The sequence below is a fragment of the Dermacentor albipictus genome, chromosome 1 (assembly GCF_038994185.2).
Source record: "Dermacentor albipictus isolate Rhodes 1998 colony chromosome 1, USDA_Dalb.pri_finalv2, whole genome shotgun sequence".
Lineage (NCBI taxonomy): Eukaryota > Metazoa > Arthropoda > Arachnida > Ixodida > Ixodidae > Dermacentor > Dermacentor albipictus.
Window position 1 is genome coordinate 302,143,993 of NC_091821.1, and position 24,280 is coordinate 302,168,272.

Genomic DNA, 24,280 nt, shown 5'->3' on the forward strand with positions numbered 1-24,280 from the left:
TTTCCTTTTGAGGGATAGTGGCAACCTGCTGTTCATGATTTGAGAATGCCTGCCAAACGCACCCCAGCCCATTCTTATTCTTCTGGTTATTTCAGTCTCATGGTTATTTCAGTCTCAGTCTCCGCCGGCGAGTAAGCACACTTCGCCCTTCTGGTGCAGTGTCCAGTATCGCGCCGGGTTGTGGGCCCAGTGTAGAGCGCTGGCGGTTGGTGCGTGTTGGTAAGACATGACAAAAACTTCAAGCGCACAACCAGACGAGGGCGATGAAAGAAGACCGAGAAACACGAGCGTTAACTTGCCAAAATTTATTGACACCCACGGAGCGCGAAATATAAGAGCATTTTGTGGCCGAACATCACGCAAGTGCAGCTAGCAAAACAATCAGTGACGAAGCAAGTATCGTAATTCCTTAGAAGTTGATGCTGGATCACTGGACCGGCGCGGGATACTGGAGGTCGCTGGGTACTGGTTTGAAAAACTGCTCGAGAGCGAGAAAACCTCGGCGCCTGGATACGATATGCATTTTTTAAATTGTGAAATCAACATAGAGAATTTTGATGGAATAAAAAAAAGAAGAAAAGTAAAGCTACCAACACGAACATCCGACCCTGTGAACTATAGTTCACAAGGTCAGTACTTCACAACTAGGCTACGCCGGAAGATATCTTTCGCTGATTAATAGACCGTGTCATAGGCGTATATACAGGGGGGGGGGGGGCACTTGCCCTCCCACTCTCAGAAGGGGGGCAAAGTTGGTTATTTCTCCCCCACCCACTTTTGAAATCACGGAATACAGCGCCTGGAGTCTCAACCAAGGTCCCTCGAGTCTACAGAAAGCCGCGTGATGCCCGGGTAAGGGAGGTCTGGTCTCTCCACCAGCTGCACGCAGAGTGTCGGCCACATTGGTGTACTGATCTCCGGTATGTATGTAGAACACAGGGTCTACTCGGTTCCAGCTCGTAGATTTCCCCACCTCTGCACATGTGCAGTAGTCTTTCAAGATTCGATCAATGCACTGATTCCGGCTGCTTGGTCTGTCATACTAGGAACCTCAATAGTGCAACTGAGGTTCCCAGACCTTTTAAAACGGCTTTTATTTATCTGGCCGTGAAAGGTATCCTCGCAGTAAAACTGAGAGAGCACGAAGCGTTCGCTTCTCGCCGCCAGCGCTCTTGATCACGCCAGCCTTGTGGCACCAAGTTCTCGTGGTTATCGAGTAAGAAGTGTTTTCATTTACCTGTGCGTGCGTGACGACACGCTTGTCATAGGCGTATCTACCGGTTCTGGGGGAGCCATGCTCACCCTACCCCCCCCCCTCCCCTCCCTCCATACACACACATGCTTCTGAAAGCGGGCACTGTCAGCTGCAGACTGACAAATCCAACAAAAGAACAGCTGATGTCAAACTTTCTGTCAGAATTGCACCCACATAGGTACGATTTCTTTATTACGTATGCGCTGCCTCGGCAGCTAGGATTGTTTTTCGCGTGTCAAGTGCTGTAGCAGATGACCGGCCAGACTAAGCAGCTAGGGTTGCCGTACTTAGCGGTTTGAGACGCGTGGTGCGGGACGTGCCTTGTAAGCCTGAATTGCTTAGTCGCTTGGAGTCCAAAACAATTTTATTCTACCATCCGTTGTTTGTCGGGCTGTCTAAACTAACCATCTTCGAAAACACAAAATCAGATTTGATTCTTATAATTTACCGGTATTTAAGTAGCGTTGCTACTTTAGCGATTTTGTCGCTAGGATTTGGTGTATTTTTAGCTGCTTACATCAAGGTTTCCTATTCAGCAAACATATTTTTTTGTGACTTAAATGAACACCTGGCGATATTTTAACGACTTATAAGTTAGAAAGGTGGCTTGAAAATAGCCTTCTACAATGCAGTTTAATATTCACAATGTATATGTAAGCAGCCGAAACCCCCTGTACGACGCACTGGCTCAGTGACCATGATGAAGCAATGGTTGCATTCCCATTGGTAGCCTTCACATTGTGATTGTACGTCAGAGCACAATCACAATGTGAAGTGTGTGTCATCATGGTCATCATACTGCTCATAAAATTGACGTTTCGTTAACATTTACAACACCTATTTGAATGTGATTATACGCTGCGGGTTCGGTGCTGCTACCAAATCCATTCGATTGGTAGAAGTGCGCGAAAGTGTCAGTGAGCTGATTGACAAAAGCCAAATGGCATAAATATTGTGTTCTGATTTATAACACAGCAGGTGAACAAGACATATCGACTGCGTGAAAAAAAGGCGTAAGATCGGAATGGCTGAGCTCGTTCGTGCGCGTCTGAACAAATCGCTTCCGTGATCCCACGGCTTTCGGACCAATGAGTGCGTCACAGTGGCATTCAGGTAGATCAAGGGCGAAAATGTGGTATTTTGCTTGTACAAAGCTTGCCCTAATGCAAAACCCAGTGCCACTGGGACCCAGTGCGCCGGATTATGGGCCCAGTGCAGCGCGCTGGATGCTGGGGCGCTGGGAAGGCACAGATTGCTAGGAGGCACTGGCTACTCGCGCGAAAAACAGCTCTAGCGCGTTAAATATGCGGTTCCTGGACGCCGTATATATTTCTTGAATACAGAAAGCAACAAGCAGCGTTTTAGTGCAATAAAAAAAACAGAAAAAAGAACGCAAAATATAGAACTGCTCCAACCAGGATTCGATCGTCCGACCAACAAATCCAAAGCCCGGCACCTTACCGCTACGCCACGCCAACATTTTTTTTCTTTATTACATGGAAAAGAAAACTCAAGGTGTATTACTAAGTGGACACAACTACACACTTAAAACTCAGGCAAACACACACATGCATCCAACAAGTGCATCCAGTCTGGCGGAGGCTCCTGCACAGCGTACACACTTCTTACATACGCAGCACTTTCGCGAAAGAAGAAGAAAGAAGGAAAGAAGGAAAGAAGAAGAAGGAAAGAAGGAACAGCCAGAAAAACCGGCATACCTTGCCATGTCAAAGCCGACAAGCAGTCTGTTTCGCAAAGCTACGTCTTGTACAAGCATGGTTGATGCGCTATCGCCCAGAAACTAAAGCTCACACCTGTATAAGAAAGAAAAAGTTGCTGTCCGTATTCAGCAGTATGCTTGGAAGTGCCACAACATCCATTTTCACTTGCGATTGTTATTTTAACTTCGAAAAAAAGTCCTAAATGAACCTCCGACCCGGAACGGTGTATGGGCTGTTACTGCCGATTTCGATAGCCGTTTCTTGTTCTTCACGCAAAGGATATGCAACGTTTCCTTAGTTCAGTGATGCCTTTCAGTCAACATGCCTGTCTAGTCGTATATCTTCGTCATAGAAGCGCAGGCTAGTGCTTGGAGCCTTCGGCGATAGCACATATACCTGTGTTTATGATGCGTCACATCAGCGGTCATCGCTTCTTGTGCTGGCACTGTATACATGAAAAAATTGTTTATTTAGGAACACCGATGCGAAAGCTTAAATATAGAGTGATTTATCCTTGTTATATTTCTTGATTCCTGAGCCTAGACTCGCCGATAGCGTGAGGACGGACTCGGCGGATACGCTGCCTAAGCTTCAGTGGGGACCGATCTCGGCGCGGGTAGCTGGCGAAAGCTAAAATGTGCGTATTTGACCCTCAAAACTTTTTTGAGTACGATAGGAAAAGTGGAAGCGCACGAATCACTTCAGCTTTGTTATCGGTGCGAAAATATCCGTCAGCGATAGGCTTTGAACTCGGGGTCCGTTCGCGCGCGTCTGAACGACTTCCGCATTTCATGTCCACTCCACAACCCTGCGACAACGGCGACAACTCCCAGTCATACGTTACGTGCGAACTACTAAAAAACGCGGCGTCCTCTGCGTTTACATGGTTTCGCTCAAGAATTTAGCTATCCGCCCAGTCAAAAGGGAAAATATAAAACGAAAGTGATTTTCAGTTTCAAATGTGCATGAATAAACAGGGCAGCTCACGCACCTTTATTCCAAGGTGTGACATGAAATAGGGTTTTATAACCCCAAGATATAGCGTTATTTTGGACAAGAGACTAGTATCAAGCGATAAAATTGTATAAAGTGTTTAATATTCAGCAGCATCGTCCTTGTGTACTGGAACCAGCGCGGCACAAACACAACCAGCGCAGTTTCCAGTGCGAACCAGCGAACTGCAACGAGAACCAGCGCCTGTACAGCACAAACCAGTGCGCCCCAGCGTCATGGCGGTGGAACCAGCGTCTCTTCCAGCGTGACCCAGCTCTTATCCAGCGTTCTTACTGGTGTCCCAGTGAGTCCCAGCAGGTGCCAGCGTACCCAGTGCGACCCAGCGCCAAAAAGCGCGCTGGTTTCACACTGGAAGACGCTGGTTTTTGCAATAGGGTGGGTATTGCCTTAAGTAGACGCGGCCAAGTGCGTTCCACAGAACTTAGTTCTCCTACCACAAATGTCGAGAGTGAGCGAGTGAGTAAAAACTTCATTGAATTTGTCCGGCCATTTGGGCGGGTTTGGGCCGCCAGCACCCCAGCCTAGGTGACGGCCTCGAGTCCTTGGACACGGGCGGCTTCCTCGGCGTGCCGGACGGCCCACAGTTAATCCTCGAGAAGCACAATAAATTAGGGATAATATTGCTACGCGAAGGACGATTCAGTAAGACGAGCAACTATTTACAGGTTATATTTACAACAGCGGTTGCAGTGCTGACGGGTTAGATTCACAGCGCGAGCCCAGTTCGTTCTTCCTGCTCTTTTCCTCGAGTGACGGCGTCCACGCGCCTTGTTCAAACAATCAAATATCACACGCGTGTAACAATATGCAGACTAAGTGTATTTTAAAGCTAGGAAAATTACGTTGCTTGTGTTCTTTTGAATCCTGCTGTATTTGTAACCTTCCAATCACAGGGGGCAAGGAAAGCGACAAATGTAGGCTCTCTTCAGAAACAGGAACACTCACACACATAATGTGGGAATGCACCTCGCTCCTCGTTCTCTCATCCCCCCGTCAGCAGCGAGACTGACTGGACTGCCTGGCTCAGTTCCGGGGACGTCGACCGAAAACTTGAACTGGTGGACTGGGCGGAAAAGGCTAAGCAGGCCCAGAGCCTTACTTGAGCCCAAACCCTCAGCCACGTCCCTCTTTACCCTTCCCCCTTTCAATAAAGTTTATCACCACCAATATCAAGGTAACGAAAAATTTAAGCTGTCATAATCCGTTAAGTAAATATTATAGGTAGGCAATCGAATATCGACTTTTTCGAATACGAATCCAATATGCATAGTAAGTATTGAATATACAATAGAATATTGAATAGATAAACGCATACGGACACATTTACAGCAGAAATATTTATTTTGGCATAATTAGAAACACGCTTGTACTGAATAGAGTCAACTATCACGGACAATCGGGATAATTTCTAACACGATATTACTACAACCATCGCGAAAAAACTGTATGAATAGCCGCTTGACAACTTTTGAGGCTGGTGGCAAACGAGATTTCTAAGAATGGCAGGCTGCCGTATTAATAACTTGCTAAGAACACAAGATAAGTAGTTGTTGAAAAAATACCAGAGGTCACGGAGCAGAAAAAGCAAATTAAGTATTTGTGTGCCCTAGACACAACGAAATGCCTGCAAGGGAAACATCACTAGTCGTAACGTAAACGATAAAATTTCTACATGGTTGAACTCCAAGAAAGACTAATTGACAGGCACAAGCAAAAATAGCCGGTTATCATGTATTGGACGAAAAGAAGGGGAACCGAGGGGCCCGATTTTGTGAGAACGCTCGCACACATTTAATGTCCATAAACCATTGGACGCTCGAGGCAAAGCGCCGTGACACCAAAGTTAAGTCCACACATGGAAGCGACCGTATTCCAACATACATAAAGATTAGAGAAGTTGAGCAATGCTCCTCTACTGTCACGCGTACAGTTGATTGGACAACGTTTAAGAAAGATATGGATGACGCATGTCGGGAAGGCCTTTGACCCACTATCGAAGATTCAATCGCAAAGACATTGAAAACATCCATCTGCTCGCTTACAAGGTCAGCAAGGCGAACAGACTTGGACATGGAACAGGAGAGGCTGCGTGCGGCCCGCCGACAGGCGGAGACAAGGTATCGGCGCACGAAGTGCGTCTTGGATCTGAAAGCTTCACGACGCGCAAAAAATAAAGTCCAGCGTCGTATGGGTAAATTGGAAGACAAGCGATGTAAAACTTTGTGTCAGTCACTTGATCCAAGAAAATCGCTCTCGCACATATGGAGGACGATTAGGGGTCTTTGCTCATCTCCGCATCAAAGGAAGCCCTTTGCTGCTCTGGCATTCTACCAACTCCGCTCGGAACTTCAAGTGGCCCAAGAGTTTGTGCACGGGTTGCTGGGTCCGTGGCCATCATTACTGATGCAACATTTAATGTCATCCCCGAGGCACGTGTACCAGAAATGAACGTGCTTTTCACTCGAGGAGCTCGATGCAGCGCTGGCGACCTGCAGGTGTTCGTCACCAGGACCTGATGGCGTCACGTATGCTGCCCTATGCCACCTTGGACATGACGCACGTGATGAGCTGCTCAACTACTACAATGAGTCTTGGCAGAGCGGCGCCGTTCCCAAACAATGGAAATCGAGCCGCTTGATCGCGGTTTGCTTGAAGAAAGTGAACGGTGTGCTTAACATCTCACGCTTGTCAATGTCAAAATTGAAAAGAGGCTACGTGCTCAAGAAAACGAGATTACCTAACTGCAGAAGTTCGGCTGCGACTGTTTCGCGGTGCCTCCTTTACAACAGACATCATGACCTCTGCCGCACAGCTCATCAAAACAACCAGGCTCACACACCAGTCGAAGGCTAGTAGCTGGGTGAGACAACGACTTCAACGGATAAACGTCCCACTTATCGTCGTTAAAGCATTTCACTCAAATGTGCGTCATGACGTCCGAAAAGAAAAAAAAAATACTTTCATCAAAAAACACGGTGCGCGAATCACCGCACAACCTTGGCACAACTACAACCAAGTAACTGAGTCCGAAAGCCGTTCACAGCTTCACTACCGTATTTAGTTATAAAAACCTTTCAAACAAAAAATAACGGCACTGCAAAACCGATAATTCATTAGCAATAATTTTTAATCCACTAACCTTCATAAATATTTAAGAACAACCTAATTTGTAGCGTAAACAACAAATACTACGAGCAAAACAGGCGACTACGAAACTAGCAGTAACCATGCGTGCTGTTGCAAAAGTGTGCGCAAAACCAAGCTACAACAGTTGCAACCGCGTGCGCGCGCACACACACACGCCTGAACACTACCTTTATGTTTGTAGCGCCACGTAGAAATAAAAATCACTACTGTTTTTGCTATTTTTACAAAAGTAACGCTTGTAAAAAAAGCTTATAGCGCCCCTACAGATGACGAGGTGACAAGTAAGGCTTTATAAGATTCCGTTACCTGTATTTCTTTCATTTCCCCTTGGTGTTCTTCTATTTAACTGTGCATACGAGACCTGCAGGCTTAGGAGATGATAGGACGAGAGTTAGGCGAGGCCCAAATAAATCGCGTGCTTCTTGCAAGGCGAGAGACGGGAGCTCGCAGCCGCAGATACAGGGATTAGCTGTGATACTGTTGCGGCCGTTGCTGAATCCGAAGCTCTTTTAAGTCAATGGTATTAGCGGCTGCGCGCTGCGCTCTCAAAGTGCGTTCGTTCTTTGATCTCTAGTACCACGGATATTGGATAAAAAAAAACTATATTTGCTTTACGGACAGTGGGTATGTCGCAGGAAATTCGAAGACCTCACCCGTGTTTTTTTGTAGCGTGTGCGCGCTTGCATCCTACGGTTCCCACAGCGCGTCCGATGCTCGAAGGTAGCGTCGTCGCGTGTCGGCGCCTGTCTTATCGCTGGCCGCGCTGCCGCAGTGTCTACTTTTGGGGAATTCCACATGCGCGTAGTCACCGTGTTTGCGAGTGAATTTCGCATTCTTCTCCTCCCCGAAACGTGCTCATATTGGATCGTACCAAAGGCTATGTCATCTAGTGTATGTTAAAACGACGATGACATTTGCACACCGGTGAAGAAATAAATCGTTCTGAGGTTGGGTGGTCATGAATCTTGTCTAACGTTGCAGTTTTTACGTAGCGAAAACGGCTACGAAAGTGGGGCGGTCCCGGAGATAGGCGCTTCAAAACGCCAGCTGTAGCGACAGCACCAGGAAGTGGCACGCGCGCACGCGTCAAGCATTTCAGAGCTTGCTGGCTTTCGAATGAGAGGGGCAGTACGTGCGCGCTCGTGGCCTATTGGTTGGAGTACCAGGCTCGACGGCTGACGTTCGATTCCACCCTGTCGGTCACACGTTATGTTCTTTTAATGAAAGCGAGGCGAGAGAAGAACCTACCTGCCGCAATGTGACAGGAATGAGGTTGGAACACTTCGCAATAAATTTTTGGAATGTCTTCATATGCTAGTCCTAATTATTGTATACTGGACTCAACTGCTACACAACAAAAAGAACTAGAGAAATCAACACAAATTACCAATAAATTGTTTATTGAGAACACTCAACGCTAATATTATTGTGAAAGGGTTGAGTGAATTCAATCGCTCTTGAAACTTTGTTGAAGTCCGTTGTTTCAACAATTGCCCAACAATATATCAATGGTTAATCAACAGTCATTTTTCTACGCGCGCATGCCCCGGAGCAACAGCGCGCGATACTAACTCTCGCTGCCGCCGTCACTTCGTTTGAAACGATGGTAGGCGAAGAGGCAGCGGCGCCCCACGTGCGTAAAATTGTATTGCTTCATTTGTTCCTGTCTAATGACGTTTCCTTAATTTGTATGAGAGAACACAATTGGAACATAAGGATCGGCTTCTCTGCGAAGTGATAACTTTGTACAGTGACCACGTCATCTTTCATAGGGGCTCACGTGGGCCGTCTAAGCGCTTGTTATCGCGTTCCGATACGTGAGAGGAACGCTGCATTTCAAGGTATTTAGGCAGGTGCTACGAGCTCAGGAGAAACGCGACAAATAATTGTGCAGCAGGTGTGCAGCTTTTCTACGCATGCACCACACTCGTACAGGAAGGCAGTGTTGCACTTCACGCTTTCGCATTTAGTAACTATGCCGGCCGCCGTGTCAATTTAGGGCTCGAGGTCGTGGATACGATCCCTGCAGCGGCCGCATTCCAAAGGAGCGGAAGGCAAAAACGCTCGTGCATTGTGCATTGTATGCACGTAAAAATTTCCAGGAAGTCAAAATTAATACTGAGTCCCCAACTACGACGTGCCTCATGATCAGATCGTTGGTTTGTCACTTAGGACATCGTATTTATTTTTTTTATCCGTAGTGGCTCATCGTATACCATACGGTTAATGTGATCACACTTTGGGCCGTAGCAGTTAAGCGCGCCTCGATTTAGGTTGCGGCTAATGATGCGGCGCGCCGCAAAATATATTTCGCCTCTTTGGTATTTCCGGAGAACGGCCAACCAATAAGTCGCAGCTTCAGCGCGGTGACTGTACACGAATACACAGCGCAAATGAACAGAGGTGTGGTGACGACGTCGGCAAAAAACACAGCCGCCGACGGGCTCACCTTATCGCCTATCACCACCAAAACTAGCGCAGTAAGCATCTTTATCTAGCGAGGCGTTTCCGTTGAAGGCGTACTCTACAATTTTAATTGGCGAATACCGAAACATGCCACCGTTCTCTGCTGCCTCTTTGAGCTGGACCGATCCGAATGTGCGTTGCTTGCAGAAGCGAAAGGAGCGCCATTCGGCTTGTTGTCGCCTCGAGCTAAAAGTCGCACTCGAGCACCGTTTGCGCGGCGAAGAATGAGGCGTGAATGAAGCTAGCTCACTGCGCAGACGCTACCGCGCAAAACTCGCAAGGACGTGTACGCGACGTTCTGCACACAAATCGCGTGGGATGATCGGAGCCACGCCGGATCGCGGCTAGCTTCAAAGAAGCGGTACATGTTCTCACTCGTTCAGGCACGCTCACGCTCGCATCGCTCTTGGCGTATCTTTAGTTCATTCCTTCTGCTGCACTTCTACCCAAAGATTCGATATCTGCTTGCTATCGGCTATGCACTGTCGCGTGGTCTTTGGTCCTGCGAGAGAGCCGGGAATATTTTCCCCCGCTGTGAGACATCGCTGTGCGTGTTTTAGCTAACATTTACCGTAGCAACCCATTTCTTCTTTTTCTAGACAGCACTCGTAAAGAGTCGCCAATTTTTACTTGCCAGTATAGTGTGTACTTCTATTTTGTGCGTATTTATGTGCAGCGTGTGGCAGATTCTTAATCCCCGTAATCTAATTTCCTGTCCGCATTCGCTTCTCATCGGTTGCGCATGCAGCAAATTCACAGGTGCTAAAGTGTTCTACGTCAAGAGCACGTTGGTGTCGTGCAAAAGACACCCTTTGATATGTGGCTGATTCACTAGCAAGCTCGCATCCCTGTTGCCACTCTCTATCAAGTGGGATTTTCAACTATTTTTTCTGCTTTGCTGTGGTGTACTAGCTGCCGCATGGACGCTGTGAAGGCCTACTTTCGATTTGTTCTGGAGTTTAGTATTAAATGATGAGCTACCTTTTGAGGGGAGGCATTTACTTTTGTTTGTGAGAATGTTTAGCAGCCTAACCAAGTGGTATACGTGCGTGCTGTAAACAGCAGCACGAACAGAGGCGGACGACGAACGACGAAATAGGTAGGAGCACACACGAGCGCAAGCTCATCTAAAGGCTTACTTTTGATGACAGAGGTATTAAAGACACTGGTCAACTTGACAAAGGTAAAAAGCCGTGGATGCGCGGCAGAAACAGCCACGTGCGACAAGAAAAGAATATGAAAAAGCCATGTCATGCAGAATAAACGTGCGGGACAAACGAAAACTATCGGGCAAATCTTTCGAAAAAGCGAAAGATTTGTCCGATAAGTGATACTACCCAACGAGAAATACTCTTTTGATAACTGCAACTTTTTTCCACTAAGGGAAACTTATAACTTGTTTATGCATTTGTTTCGTTTGTGATCAATAAATATTGCTTCTGGAAGTCCTCTGGCGTTGCGGTATAGAGCAGAAAGAACGATTGTTTCATCACAGAGACCAAAACACAGGAGGACTTATGGATGCATTATTTATTGATCACGAAGAAAAATTTATAATCAAGATCTTGGCCACGCGGCCGCATTTCGATGGGGGCGAAATGCGAAAACACTTGTGTACCTAGATTTAGGTGCACGTTAAAGAACCCTATGGTGGTCGAAATTTCCGGAGTCCGCTACGGCGTCCCTAATAATGAGAAAGTGGTTTTGGCACGTAAAACCCCATAATGAAATTAAAATTAAGCCAGATTTCTGTGACCCTTAGTGGGAAAGAGTCTCTGCAGCACTTCTCGTTAATATCACTTACAGGACAAACCTTTCAGTTTTCATGTTTCTGTTAGTGTTTGACGCACATGTTTATTCTACAGGACGTCTTTCGGTCCTTTTTTGTTGTGCCGGGCTGTTTGTGCTGCTCATCCGTAGCTTTTTCTTTGTGAAGTTGGCCAGCGTGTTTAATATCTTTGTCTTCACGAATAAATTTCTAGTTGAGTCAGCGTTCATGTATGTTCCTACCTTAATTCAGCCTTCTCGTCTCTGTTTGGGTGGTTGTCAAATATAAATGTAGACCGAATTGGCGAAGTGCCCATAGAATTGGCACATGAAGTTACTTCGCTATAGGGTCTTATTTTCTCTTTGTTTTTAACACTAATGTACATTATTCTAGTTAGACTTCAAGGAGTCCCCTGAGGAAGCCAATAAGAGTGATGGTAACGTCCTTTATGTGTAAGATTTATGAATTTCATCCATTCAGGGCATGACATGTCGCATGCCTGTTTGTAGGTATGCAAGCATTCGTTGTTTTTAAAGATACTAAGCTCTACTTTTCGGTTCTCGTGACGCTGCTTTGTACTGTGCTGCATTCTCCAAGCAAAGGAACCTTTTTTTATGCGGTAAGTGCATGTGTTCTTTATGCATATATTGGCAAAAAAATTGTCGTGAGCTTAAATATGCATGTATTTTTTTCAACACGGGTGCTGTATCTCCCTCTGTCTTTGTTACTGCTTTGTCCCAATTTTTATGCAAGTTTTATGTATTTTATGCAATAAAATTGTGGTAGCATTTTAATAACATTTTACTGCGCAGTTGAGGTCATTGGTGTTTCGTATACGCATTTGCGTTTTTCACTGTCTCACCAATCTGGCTGTCCAGTCATTGGACCCTTTTCTCATTCTTTGTGACTATTTCTGGGGCACTTGATACTGCAAGTGCAGGTGGCCATTTATTTGGCTGTTTGGAATTGTGTTAGCCGTGTGTTACTACCAATTTTCTGCGCTAAATAATTATTTTTTCTCTTGTCGTTCAAGGTATTAGCCTTGCCTTATCTCTTTATTGACTGAGGTACCACTTAGTTGCTGGGTATAGGGAAAAAGGCCCCAAAAAGTGCTCTAAGTAGCTTTGTGCAAGTCCAGAATAATTACCTGAAGATCAGCTCACTAAATTGAGGAAAAGCGGCCAACAAACTCTTCTGTACCCCAAACTAACATAATCAAATGGTGTACTGCTCTTGACTTGTGCCACGGAGATAAGCTGCATTCATTACACAAACGTTTTACAAGTTTATTTCTGAAGAAAGCAAACCTGGCTCATCAGAAACATGGTTCAGGTGTTCACCATGGCCGACAACTTCCTAAATCATGTCTCGTCAATTATTAGCTACGTTGAGTGATGTTATTTTATAAAATAATTGGGCAACATGAAAATATATACATCTCGAAGACAAAAAGCTCAGGCAAGTCCACATTGGTACTTCATTAAATTTTAATCGCGGCGAAAGACGTGTGCTAAAGCTTATATATATATTGTTACGTGTAGAAAGACACAGACAAAAGAGGCTATTTACAGACTATTTACACTAGAGTGGAGCCAGAGCGCCAGACCGACATTCACTCGCGCCAAGGGCACACACCCACTTCGTCATCGTTCTCACGGCGGCTCGTCTCTCGGGTATCTACCGATAATATCGTAATAATATTTACATGAAGTCATTTGTTTCAAGTCCGTTATTTTGCCTTCTCACAGTCAGCCGTAGCTCTTCCTGTGATGCGTTAGTGTGCGAAACATTTTAATGGAACATATTCAGATATCTTTTGTGTATTCACATGCAAGCAGCTTCAAGTGTTCATGTTGTTACAAGGGTATGCTTAAGCCCTGCCTTTTGAGTCGCTTTGCCTTCTAGTCAAAACTGAAGTCTAAAGTGAAGACCACTATGATCGTTTTGATTGAATTCATATGTATAGGTTTTTTCAGATGTATTTGCACTGCTAGAGTGCTGTAGGTACTAGCCTATGTGTCAAGGTTCGATGTAGTGGTGCCTTATGTACTGCAATAATGTTTCATGTGCACGCATCTTTAGTGCGAATAAAGGTACTTCAAATTGATCAGCCTCTCCTTTGCTTTTGTTTGTGTTTGGGAAAGTTATGAGCAGGCACCGGGGCATGCAAGTGTGCACAACAAAGCAATTTCAATATATGAATAAAAATCGACTTGCCCAATGGTCAATGATATTGACACGTGTACTTATCTTTATCGGGCGACCACGTTTCGCCGCTTAACAACTGTAATCGCACAGCGAGGGATGCGCCTGAATGTATCCGATGTTTCTGGAAAGTTATCGATGCTTCTACCCGGCTGTCTGTTGTCGCCGAACCTTGTTTTATCTGATTTCATCGCGTAACGCGAACGGTGTAGAACTTTGTGGAAGGCACGCGGGTCCGAACGATTAGTCTGGAACATTCGACGAGTGCTCTATAAAAGCCGACGCGCTTGACCCGCTGATCAGATTTTCGACGATCGCCGACTGTGTTCGCCGCTATCGTTGTGCTTTAAGTGTAGCCTGTTTTGTGGGCACAGGTTCGCCCAATAAAAGCTAGTTTTGTCTTTCACAGTACTGCTACTGTGTTCTCTCTTTACCGTCACTACCACGTGACAATATTCAAATGGCGACTTCTGAAATCTCCATGCCATCTCAACTGGGCCACAATGTATTTTTCAGTGCTGTGGCAACAATAACTCAGCAACAGGTCAACATTTAGTAAAGCAAAGAAGGGGGCTAGTTGGTGAACGTTCATGGTTATATTGCGCTCAGTTTTACACAGACGATGTTAAGGAAGGACAGGACGTGGACGGACGTAGCGCAAGTCCGTCCACGTTAAGGAAGGACAGGACGTGGACGGACGCTACGTCCGTCCCCGTCCTGTCCTTCCTTAACATCGTCTGTGTAAAACTGAGCGCAATATAACCATGAACAGGTCAACAGAACTACCACAACGTCAGTTCAACGCAGAATCAATGGTAACCCAAGAACCATTCAAGATAACGAACACAACGGGCCGTCTAAGCAGAATGGACTTTCAATGGTAACTTAACAATTATTCAACATTGAGGTACCCAATTGTGTTTCAATTAAATTTCAGTGGCCAATATTCAAGAGCCCTCAACACTCAACCCAACAATTCTCCAACAAACTCTCAATTATTCCTCAATAAAAAACTCAACATTAACCAACGATATTTCAATGCCTTCTCAATATTTTTTGCGCGGGTCAATTAGCGCTCATTTACTGTAGCCCTTGAAAAAGGGCTGCAGTAAAAAAGGGCTTCAAAAAAGGGCTTCAGTGTATATATATATATATATATATATATACACAAAAATGGCTTGCGCCCCCCCCCCACTGCCTGGTCAACTGCTTGGTGCAATTTGAATTAGCGCTCATATCCCGCACAGGCATGCCAGATGCGGTCTAGCCTCGCGACGAGAACTTATGCCTATATCAGAAAGAAAAAGTTGTTATCCGTATTGAACGGTATGTCTTCAAGTGCCACAACACTGATTTTCTATTGGATTGGTATTTCAACTTCGGAAAAAGTCTTAAATGAACCTGACTAAAGTTGCACATTGGGCTTGTTGATATTTCATCATGAAGGCAAAAGGCGTAGCGCATCAGAAACAGGACAAAAGAAGAACACAGAAACGTGTGTGTCACCTGTGTTCTTTTGTCCTGTTACGGGTGCGCTACGCCTTTTGCCTCCATCTTAAAGGAACCGCCGACCCGAGACGCTGTACGGGCTGGCCATTTTGATAGCCGTTTGTTGTGGTCACAAGGGAAATACAACATTTGCGTAGTTCCAGCATGCGTTTCAATCGACACGTCTATATAGTCGCATATATATAGAGTCAGAGAAGCGTCGGCAATTAGTGCGACTCGCAGCCTCCAGCGACCCCACTTGTTTACGACGCCTCACATCGGCGCTCATCGTTTCTTGCGTTGGCACGTACTGTACACGTGAAAAAAAATGGTTCACTTAAAAACAACGACGCGAAAGCTGGACTATAGAGTGATTTTTCCTCGTTAGACTTGTTTATTCCTGAACCCTGACGGGCCGACATCGTGTAGACAAACTCAGCGGGTACGGTAGGCCGAATCTTCGACGTTACGGAAACGATCTCGGCGCGGGTACCTGGCGAATGCTAAGACGGGATTTGGAGCAGGAACACTTGCCGACATGCAACTGACGCAGCTCTTGTTTGTGCACATTCTTGCCGCCCTTTGGTCAACGATCCTGCAGGGCGCTGTCGGCGAAGGAACGTTGTTCCCGCACACGCCTGCACTATCGTTCGCATCGAAAGTCGCGCGGTGCACGTCGGCATGTGGTGGCGCATTCGCACAACCAGTCGGCGCGCATTGCAAGTTTTCCGAAGAGCAACATCCTGACAGCGATGGGCAGCCATTCAACTTCAAACGGAAGGAACCATGTGACATGGAACAAGGCTACTTAAACGTGCAGCACTATGCCCTCGTCGAATTTGGAGCTGGAACGCTTGCCGACATGTAAATGACACCGCTTTTGTTTGTACAGGTTAGCTTTTACTATTCTTTTCAAATTCGAACTAAAATCCTTACGCTGCCGGCTCCTTTCACGATGGCATGTGCTGCTGCTGTGTATGGTAGACGTGTGCGAGCGAAACTGTCCAAAAGGCGATTTCGCCCTTTTTTTTTAATTGGCCATGTTATATTTGTTTCTGCTGTTGCTCCTTGTGGCCCTGTAAAGACGAATATAGTATTGTCACGGAATCTTGGCTTAATCCTTAAACCAGCAATAATGAAGTCTTTCCAGAGAACTTTATTGCCTTTCGCAAGGATTGACTGAGCCTTGCTGGTGGCGTTTTTGTGCTCGTTCCTACTTGCGCACCTCTGCCCTTGATACCAGTCATGGGGCGAAATAGAAAACGCATGTGCCCTTAGGTTTTCGGGCACGTTAAAGAACGTCACGGTGTAAAAATTAATCCGGAGTCCACCACTGCGGCTTGCCTCATAATCTGAGTGTGATTTTGCACTACAGCCCCATAGCCCAATTTCAGTTTAATACTCCTGCCACAATGCGATGTGCCATGTGAGGAAATGACAACGCTCAACCCTCACAGAGGTTATAAAGTATGGCGCACAACAACGCCTCAAGCAAACACCTCCCCCTGTGCGTTCTGTGTACTGCGCAAACAAACAGCAGATGTGCACGTAAGGTAACGTTTAACATCAACTCACCACTTTCGTGTTAGCCAAAACGTTGTAAAAATTAAGCTTTAGCCGTGAACGTCAACGCTGATTATCGTCAATCAAAGCATTCAGAACGGAAAGCTTCGCCTACATCGATTCCCACAGTGCGTGGTATCTGTATAATTTTTTGTACCTCAGTAAGGCGTTTAATGTTGTATGCCATAAAGTACTCCTTGAATAGTTGGCACAACTTGATTCGTACCACTCTGTCACAGCCCTGGTAAGAAGCTGCCTGCGCGACCGCTACTGCTACGTTAACGTATGTGGTCAGTCGTCAGAACTTTATGCGGCTACAAAGAGAGTTCCTCAAGGGTCTGTCCTGGGCCCTCCTCTTTTCTCGCTGTTTATTAACGACGTTTCGGCAGTCATTCAAACCCCTTCAATTTTGTTATGTGCTGATGACGTGAAACTATTAAAAACGGTAAGAAATGTTGATCATTGCACCGCTCGTCAGAAGAACATTGCAAATGTTGCGTTATGGTGTGCTGGAAGCGAGCTGATCATAAACGCATCAAAACCTAAGATTGCAAGCTTCACGCGGAAGACCGACCGGATCTTATTTCCCTGTTGCGTTAAAGACGTTCTCCTACCAAGAGCCCATGGAACAAAGGACCCACGCTCAGGCAGCGTGTGGTTCGAACGCGGTACGTATCTCGGGTAACGAGAGAACAACCTGGCCCGCTGGTAACATTGTGTAAGAGCCTTCCACTTTTTGAGTACGCCTCCGTCGTTTGGGGCGGCACTTGTAGGTCAAATTGTGAACTTCTCGAAAGTGGGCAAAAAAACGTTCAAATCCATATTTAAGTATCGATTCAGTCAAAAGCCTTTGATCTCCATAGAGCTAGCACAGACACTCACGTTACCTACCATCACCTGTAGACTCAACAAATCGGATGTTCTCTTTCTCGACAAATAATATATGGAAAAATGTGCTACTCGCACTTGCTTTCTAATGTGCGCTTCTTCATTCCGCCAAAAATCACAAGGAAACGGTGCTCCTTTCAGCCTTCCGATTTTCGTGACCCTCTACCTAGTGTGCGGGCAACATATTGTCGCAACGTCAAAGCAGGGGTTATAGAGCAGGAGCCACAGCAGCATGTCGCCGTTTTAATTATGAACGCAGCCGCGACTTTTTCTTCTTCACTGCGCTTGTACAAACACGCTCGTGCCCGCTCGGGTTCTCCTCTTCTTCAACGGAGTACAGGCGCGCCATTTGCGTCCCTCCGAAGAAAGCATCGTCCCGATACGCAATTTAAGCGTATGAGGCCGGTGTATAACGGCACAAAGTTAAACACGCAGAGAAAAAAAAGACAAAAGTCAAAAGTTACTTCGGCAGGTACCATCGGTACCACATGCACCACTTCAGGCAAGGGCAAGTTTGCGGCAACTCGAGCTATTGTCACTGTCAGAAACGACCTCGTAATTCACGTCACTCAGGCGGCGGATCACTCTGTGCGGCCCAAGGTACCGTCGTAGGAGTTTTTCCGAAAGTCCACGATGACGTATGCATATACAGACCCATACTTTGTCGCCAGCAGTGTGGAAAACGGACCTGCATCAAAGATCGTATCGTTTCGCATCTTCGTCTTCCTGAATGCATATACGTACGCGGCAAGCTGCCTGGCTTCTTCGGCGTGCTGGCTAAATTCGTCAACGTCGGTGGGTATATGTCGTCAAACTCGTGTGGCAGCATGGCATCCAGCGTTGTCGTGGCTTCGCGACGGTTGACCAAGCTGAACGGTGTCATTCCAGTAGTTTTTTGTCGAGCGGTATTGTAGGCGAAGGTAACGTAAGGCAAAATCTGACCCCAGTTCTTATGCTCTACGTCAACATGCATGCAAAGCATGTCTGCGGGGGTCTTATTAAGACGCTCTATTAAGACGCTCCGTTCATCCGGGGATGATATGCTGTTGTTTTCCGGTGGCTTGTACCACTGAGTCTTAGAACCTAGTCAAGGAGTTTGGCACTGAAGGCAGTTCCTCCATCTGTGATGACGACTTTTGGGGCACCATGCCTAAGGACAATATGTTCGATGAAAAAAATGATCTGGGGGCCCTATAACGTAAAAATATTCCAATATGTTTTTATTCCAATCTCAGGACGTCAAATTTGCGTAACCGCCGACGCAAGCATCGGGTGGTCACTTGCAGAGTTGTTTGAAGCGACAAATCAAACGCTCTCCTCGTTCATAGGAGGTCACATTTGTTTGCTTGAAAAACGAATAGCGTTGCCTACACTGAGCGGCTTGTCTTATCTAATTGGCTGACAAGAGGCGAGGAGCACGCTCAAGTGGAGAGGGATTCGATAGGGCCGAGCCACTGCACTGAAAATCGATAACCGGATGAAGAGGGTGGTGCCGGCGTCTGTGATTTGCCCGCTTTTCCTTACTTAGCTTGCGGTGGCTGGTCGAAAATTGCGGCGGCATGCAACGGAAGCTTAAGAATGGCGAGACCCGAAATGAAATAGACTTCCTGCTCTGCGCTAACCCTGGAATCGTACAAGATGAGGACGTGCTCGGCAACGTGCGCTGCAGTGACCATATCGACCGTAGTGCTCCATAAAGAAAGCTACAAAATCCCAATAAAGTAGGGCGTCAGGCAGGCAGATACGATCTCTCCAATGCTATTCACAGCGTGTTTACAGGAGGTATTCAGAGACCGGGATAGGGAGGAATTGGGGATAAGAGTTAATGGAGAATACCTTAGTAACTTCCGATTCGCTGATGATATTGCCTTGCTTAGTAACTCAGGGGACCAAGTGCAATGCATGCTCACTGACCTGGACAGGCAAAGCAGAAGGGTGGGTCTAAAAATTATTCTGCAGAAAACTAAAGTAATGTTGAGCAGTCTCGGAAGAGAACAGCAGTTTACGATAGGTAGTGAGACACTGGAAGATGTAAGGGAATACATCTACTTAGGGAAACAGGGGCGTAGCCAGGGAAGGGGGGGGGCTTATGGGGCTTGAGCCCCTCCCCCCCCCCCCCCGAAGTTATTTCGTACTGTCCATACACCGCCGACCAAAAGCAACCCCCGGCGCCGGAAATCATTCTGAATTTTGTCTAGCATATCTTTTTCACGCTCGAAAAGACATTTCACCGCGAACATTGCGAACTCGGGCTGGATTTCGTGGCCATGCTCATGCACCTGGAGTCACATAGCGCAAGCAGCCCCATCCGAGCACAAACTTTCAAGGGTGTTTTGATGGCGAACGGGCTCGCCGCGGCATCTTGTGAAGGCCGCGGTATCTACGGAGCGCATGGATGTCGATTGCGAAACTTTATGGGTATAAAGTTCTCATAAACTTCTGATGCGAAAGGTGCATTGATATTTCCAAAGTTGTGCTTTAGATTTTCAATTGCGGAACTTTGTGGGTTTAATGTTCCTATAAATATTTGATGCCAAAGGTGCATTGACTTTTCTAAAGTCTTACATCGGAACATACAACGAGACAAGCCCAATCAACACACTATCAGACAAGTTGACAAAGCCCGCAGCAAGGTCCGATGAGATAAAGCGTGTGGTAGTTCATTTCTGCCGTCATAAAACAAAAAAATATCAACATTTTTTTTTTCACCTACGCCAAAGCATCCACGTCAAGACACTAAAGCCAGCCAAGGTATAACTACGTTCTTATTAATTTTTTTCTACTTTGACTTTTATTCGCGAGGACGCATTGAGCTTTTCTTTTTCCTCCTTGCTAGCCTAGCCGCGGGCTGCCAGAGCCAGCCAGAGCACGTGCGTCCTTCTCGTATGGCACCGACCCCCGCGCGGCGCACTTCGGTGCGCTTTCGCTTTTCTCTGGCCGAGTGCATTTTCGCCTGGCAGAGTTTGGAACGCTTTCTAGCTAGCAGACGAGAAAGTGAAACTACGGTCGCTCGCCGCCATCACAGTGGGGACTCGACGAATTGCACCGCGTTCGATTGAGCGCAACCTCTCCGGAAAGTCTCGTCTCCCCTGTCTAGGAGCTGGGCAGTATGCGTATGGTTCTTGGTGGACCAAGCGTCTCACGTTTTCTTCGATATTCCTTCGGTAGCCCCATTGTTTGCCCAAAGTAAGCATTCGATTGTGGTCAACATACTTTGCATTTTTTTCATTTCGGTACCCCGGCCCCACAAAAGAAAAAAAAAGACATTGTCGCGGCGCAGCGAATTGTCGCACGGTGAAAGTTCAATTTTGTTACTTCTTCTTTTGCGGAAAGTAATGGGCCACGGGACGCTTCAGTTACCGGATACTCTTATTATATAGTATTGCGATAGCAATTATGTGCACACTCCAAGCGCATTCCTGCCGTCACCATCGCCCTCATGTTTCGTATAAAGTCCAAGGGCGATAACATCGTGACCGCGGGCCGCATTCTCTATGGGCAAGTGAAAGCGTAGGGAGCAGGGTGGAGGGCTGAAAGGGGTGAGCCGACGATGGTGGCTCAGCCTTGCGCGCGCAAAAGAGAAAAGCGGGGTGCAAGCGCGCCGCCTTCCGTCGCGCGCGATACAACGGGGGCATTGGATGGAATGGGGGCGGGATCTAGGATTCTAGGAATCTGTGATTGCGCAACATGTTTATTAGCCTTTTTTGGTTATATGCAGTGACTTTTTTTAGATACGTAGATTTATTGGAGACTTATACGCATATTTAAATTAATAAGAGTCAGTTGTAGACTTTTTGAAGCAGTAACGCAACGAGTTTAATGAGACGGGAATGACACGACTCGTTAGACAATTGGACAAATGTATAAATGCTCATGGAGACTACTTTTAAATAAAGTATCCCGGTTGTCATATTCGCATTGGCTCACGTTCATTTGACTCGCCCTCGTATATTTTGCAGAACTACAGCTTTTTATACGTGCTCTCTGTTGCAGCTATAATTTCGGTGCAATTACTCACGATACACGACCGGTGACAGCTGCTCCTGCGTAATACATTGGAACAAATGACAGCGTCATTCAGATTTTCACTGACCATTGCGTATGTACACGAATCTAAACAAGGTTCTTGAATGACAAAGTTTTATTACCATTTTGTCCTCAACTTGTTAATTTCATGGCCCTTACATTTTTCTCATCAGCGGCATGCGCTGCTTTGCTGGTTTCGAACTGATATAGTTCTAAAGTTGGTGTGATATTTTATTTACTTATTAAATATACAAAAAACATGGAAGCGTTGATATCAGCTATTTGGGGCACAAGTTTTGGCACACAGAAGTATATTCTTGTGTGAAACAATACATATTTTATTTGTTTTTATAGTTCGTAGCGTTCAAGAATTCGTTTGCAGCATCCTTGGCAATTGCAACGCAGTTATTATTCATGGATTTGATCCCCAAACAAATTGTTTAAGAGGAAGCTTTAGCTCGGGTCCAACTATTCGAATACATGTAAAACGCAGAAACGATTTTCTGTGATAACCTCTGGGGCGCTATAATAGAAAACTATTCCAAACTTTTCTATTCTATTTCTGCAATCAGCTCTACGCGAATGGTCAAAAACTTTTTCTGTGTCACCCCCAGGTCGCCTCTCTGGGACGCGATGTCACGAAAACCGCAACAGCTTCCCATATGATATTTTTTTATTTATTTATTGGTACCTCAAATACCCCATTTGGGGTTTTACATGAGGGGTGGGCATATTTAGATCATATCTTCAATGAATGCCTTGAACCGCGTGCACACAATAATTATGCATGCTTGGACAGAACAAAAGAAAAATCGGTATTTCTGATTCGACGCCTGTCCACCATTGGACTTCAGCTATTGTTCAAAAGCTTTTGGACTGCACCCACTTCACCTGCCTGTCACTCCAAGTCACAAAACCGCAACAACTCACCGCGCCAAAGTGACGTATACGCGTCAAAGATGCATTATTATGCCGAACAAAATTGAATTTTTTTCTGAATAGCCGCAGGCTGCCCGTGCCGAAAGGAATAGAAGATGGCTGCCGCCGATCGCTCAGGCACTGGCTACTCGCACCTGTCGGAGAGCATGGGTTTATTTGCGTATAATAAAACTTTTTGCGTGGCCGTGTAACGTTTTCGAGCTCTTTCGGCACGTTTACGACCTTGTTCTGCCAACTCTTCTTTGCTGATGATCCGTTTTAGCGTCATTCTATAGCTTCCGTTGCATGCCGTCGCGATTTTCGACCAGCCACCGCAAGCTAAGTAAGGGAAAGCGGACCAAGCGCAGACACCGGCACCAGATTCTACATCCCGTTATCAATTTTCAGTGTAGTGGCTCGGCCCCATCGAATCCCTCTCCAATTGAGCGTACTCCCCGCCTCTTGTCAGCCAATTAGGTAAGACAAGCTGCTCAGTGTAGGCAATTTTATTCCTTTTTTAAGCAAACAAAAGTGACCTCCTATGAACGAGCAGAGCGTTTGATTGGTCTGTACAGACAACCCTGCGGGTGACCGCCCGATGCTTGCGTCGGCGGTTACGCGAATTTGACGTCAGGAGATTGGAATAAAAACATATTTGAATAGTTATGCGTTATAGGGCCTCTTGATCGCTTTTAATGAAATTTGTTGCATTTGAGAGAGAAAGTTAAATTTTAGTGTTTGTTGGAAGCGGAATTTTCATTTAGGGCCTGAACACTGTTCAAAATATTTTGAAAAAACTCCAAAGTTCCAAAGAAATAGAAGCACGAAGTTTACGAACTAATAGCTCTGTATCAAGTATATATATGTCGCTGTTCTGTAAACGGCCTCTATTATAACAGTCAAAGCGGACAAATTTGATGTGTCAACTCGTATCTTACGTGAATTGGTTACGTTGTGTACAAGAGTTCTGCGAAAGCCGTTTTTCCATTCATGTGTAATATAGCAATTTTTTCCGCTGTATTTGTACTATTGGTGGAATTCAGAGAATTGTAAAATCATTTTTCATTGCTGAGTTAGAGTTTTAAACTTGATGGTATCGTTTTCTGAAAATTTGCGATTTTGGTCAATTTTTAACAAAAAATTGACAACATAAATAAACAATTCGAAACAAGCAGTCACTAGAATTTTAGTTTTTCTTTTAAATGCAACAGGCCTCGTCAAATTTGCTCCATTGGTTGCCGAGAAAAACGAATTCTCCGTCAACATGTATTTAGAAGCGGCACACGAGTTAAAGCTTCCTCTTAAGGAGGTCCAGCTGCAATGTGAGCCCCCCTCCCCTCCCCCCCCCCCCCCGAATGCAATTTCTGGCTACGCCACTGTAGGGCAGGTAGTGGCCGCGGATCCGGATCCTGAGACTGAAATAATCATAAGAATAAGAATGGGCTGGGGTGCGTTTGGCAGGCATTCTCAGATAATGAACAGCAGGTTGCCATTATTCCTCAAGGGAAAAGTGTATAACAGCTGTGTCTTACCAGTACTCACCTACGAAGCAGAAACCTGCAGGCTTACGAAAAGGGTTCTGCTGAAATTGAGGACGACGCAGCGAGCTATAGATGATAATGATGAAATTCTGACTGGGTGTTTCTCTGACGTCCTTGACGTCGGAGAAACACGCATACAACGTTCTCGAGCGCTTCTAAAAGCTTCGCTGGAAATAGAGCACAGGCACGAGCAGGCAGGGCCATCATGGCATGGTGTGAAACGTGGAGTAAAACGTGAACGCTGGTGACATTCACGCGAAATGATTTCACGCTGACCACT

At 46.0% G+C, this 24,280-nt stretch overlaps 1 protein-coding gene across 4 annotated transcripts in view; it reads right to left on the bottom strand.

The window, feature by feature from the left end:
• LOC135920894 (retinol dehydrogenase 12-like) overlaps nucleotides 1–24,280 on the bottom strand; it is a 271,490-nt gene that overhangs the window by 54,425 nt on the left and 192,785 nt on the right. The gene's annotated exons all lie outside the window — the stretch shown is intronic.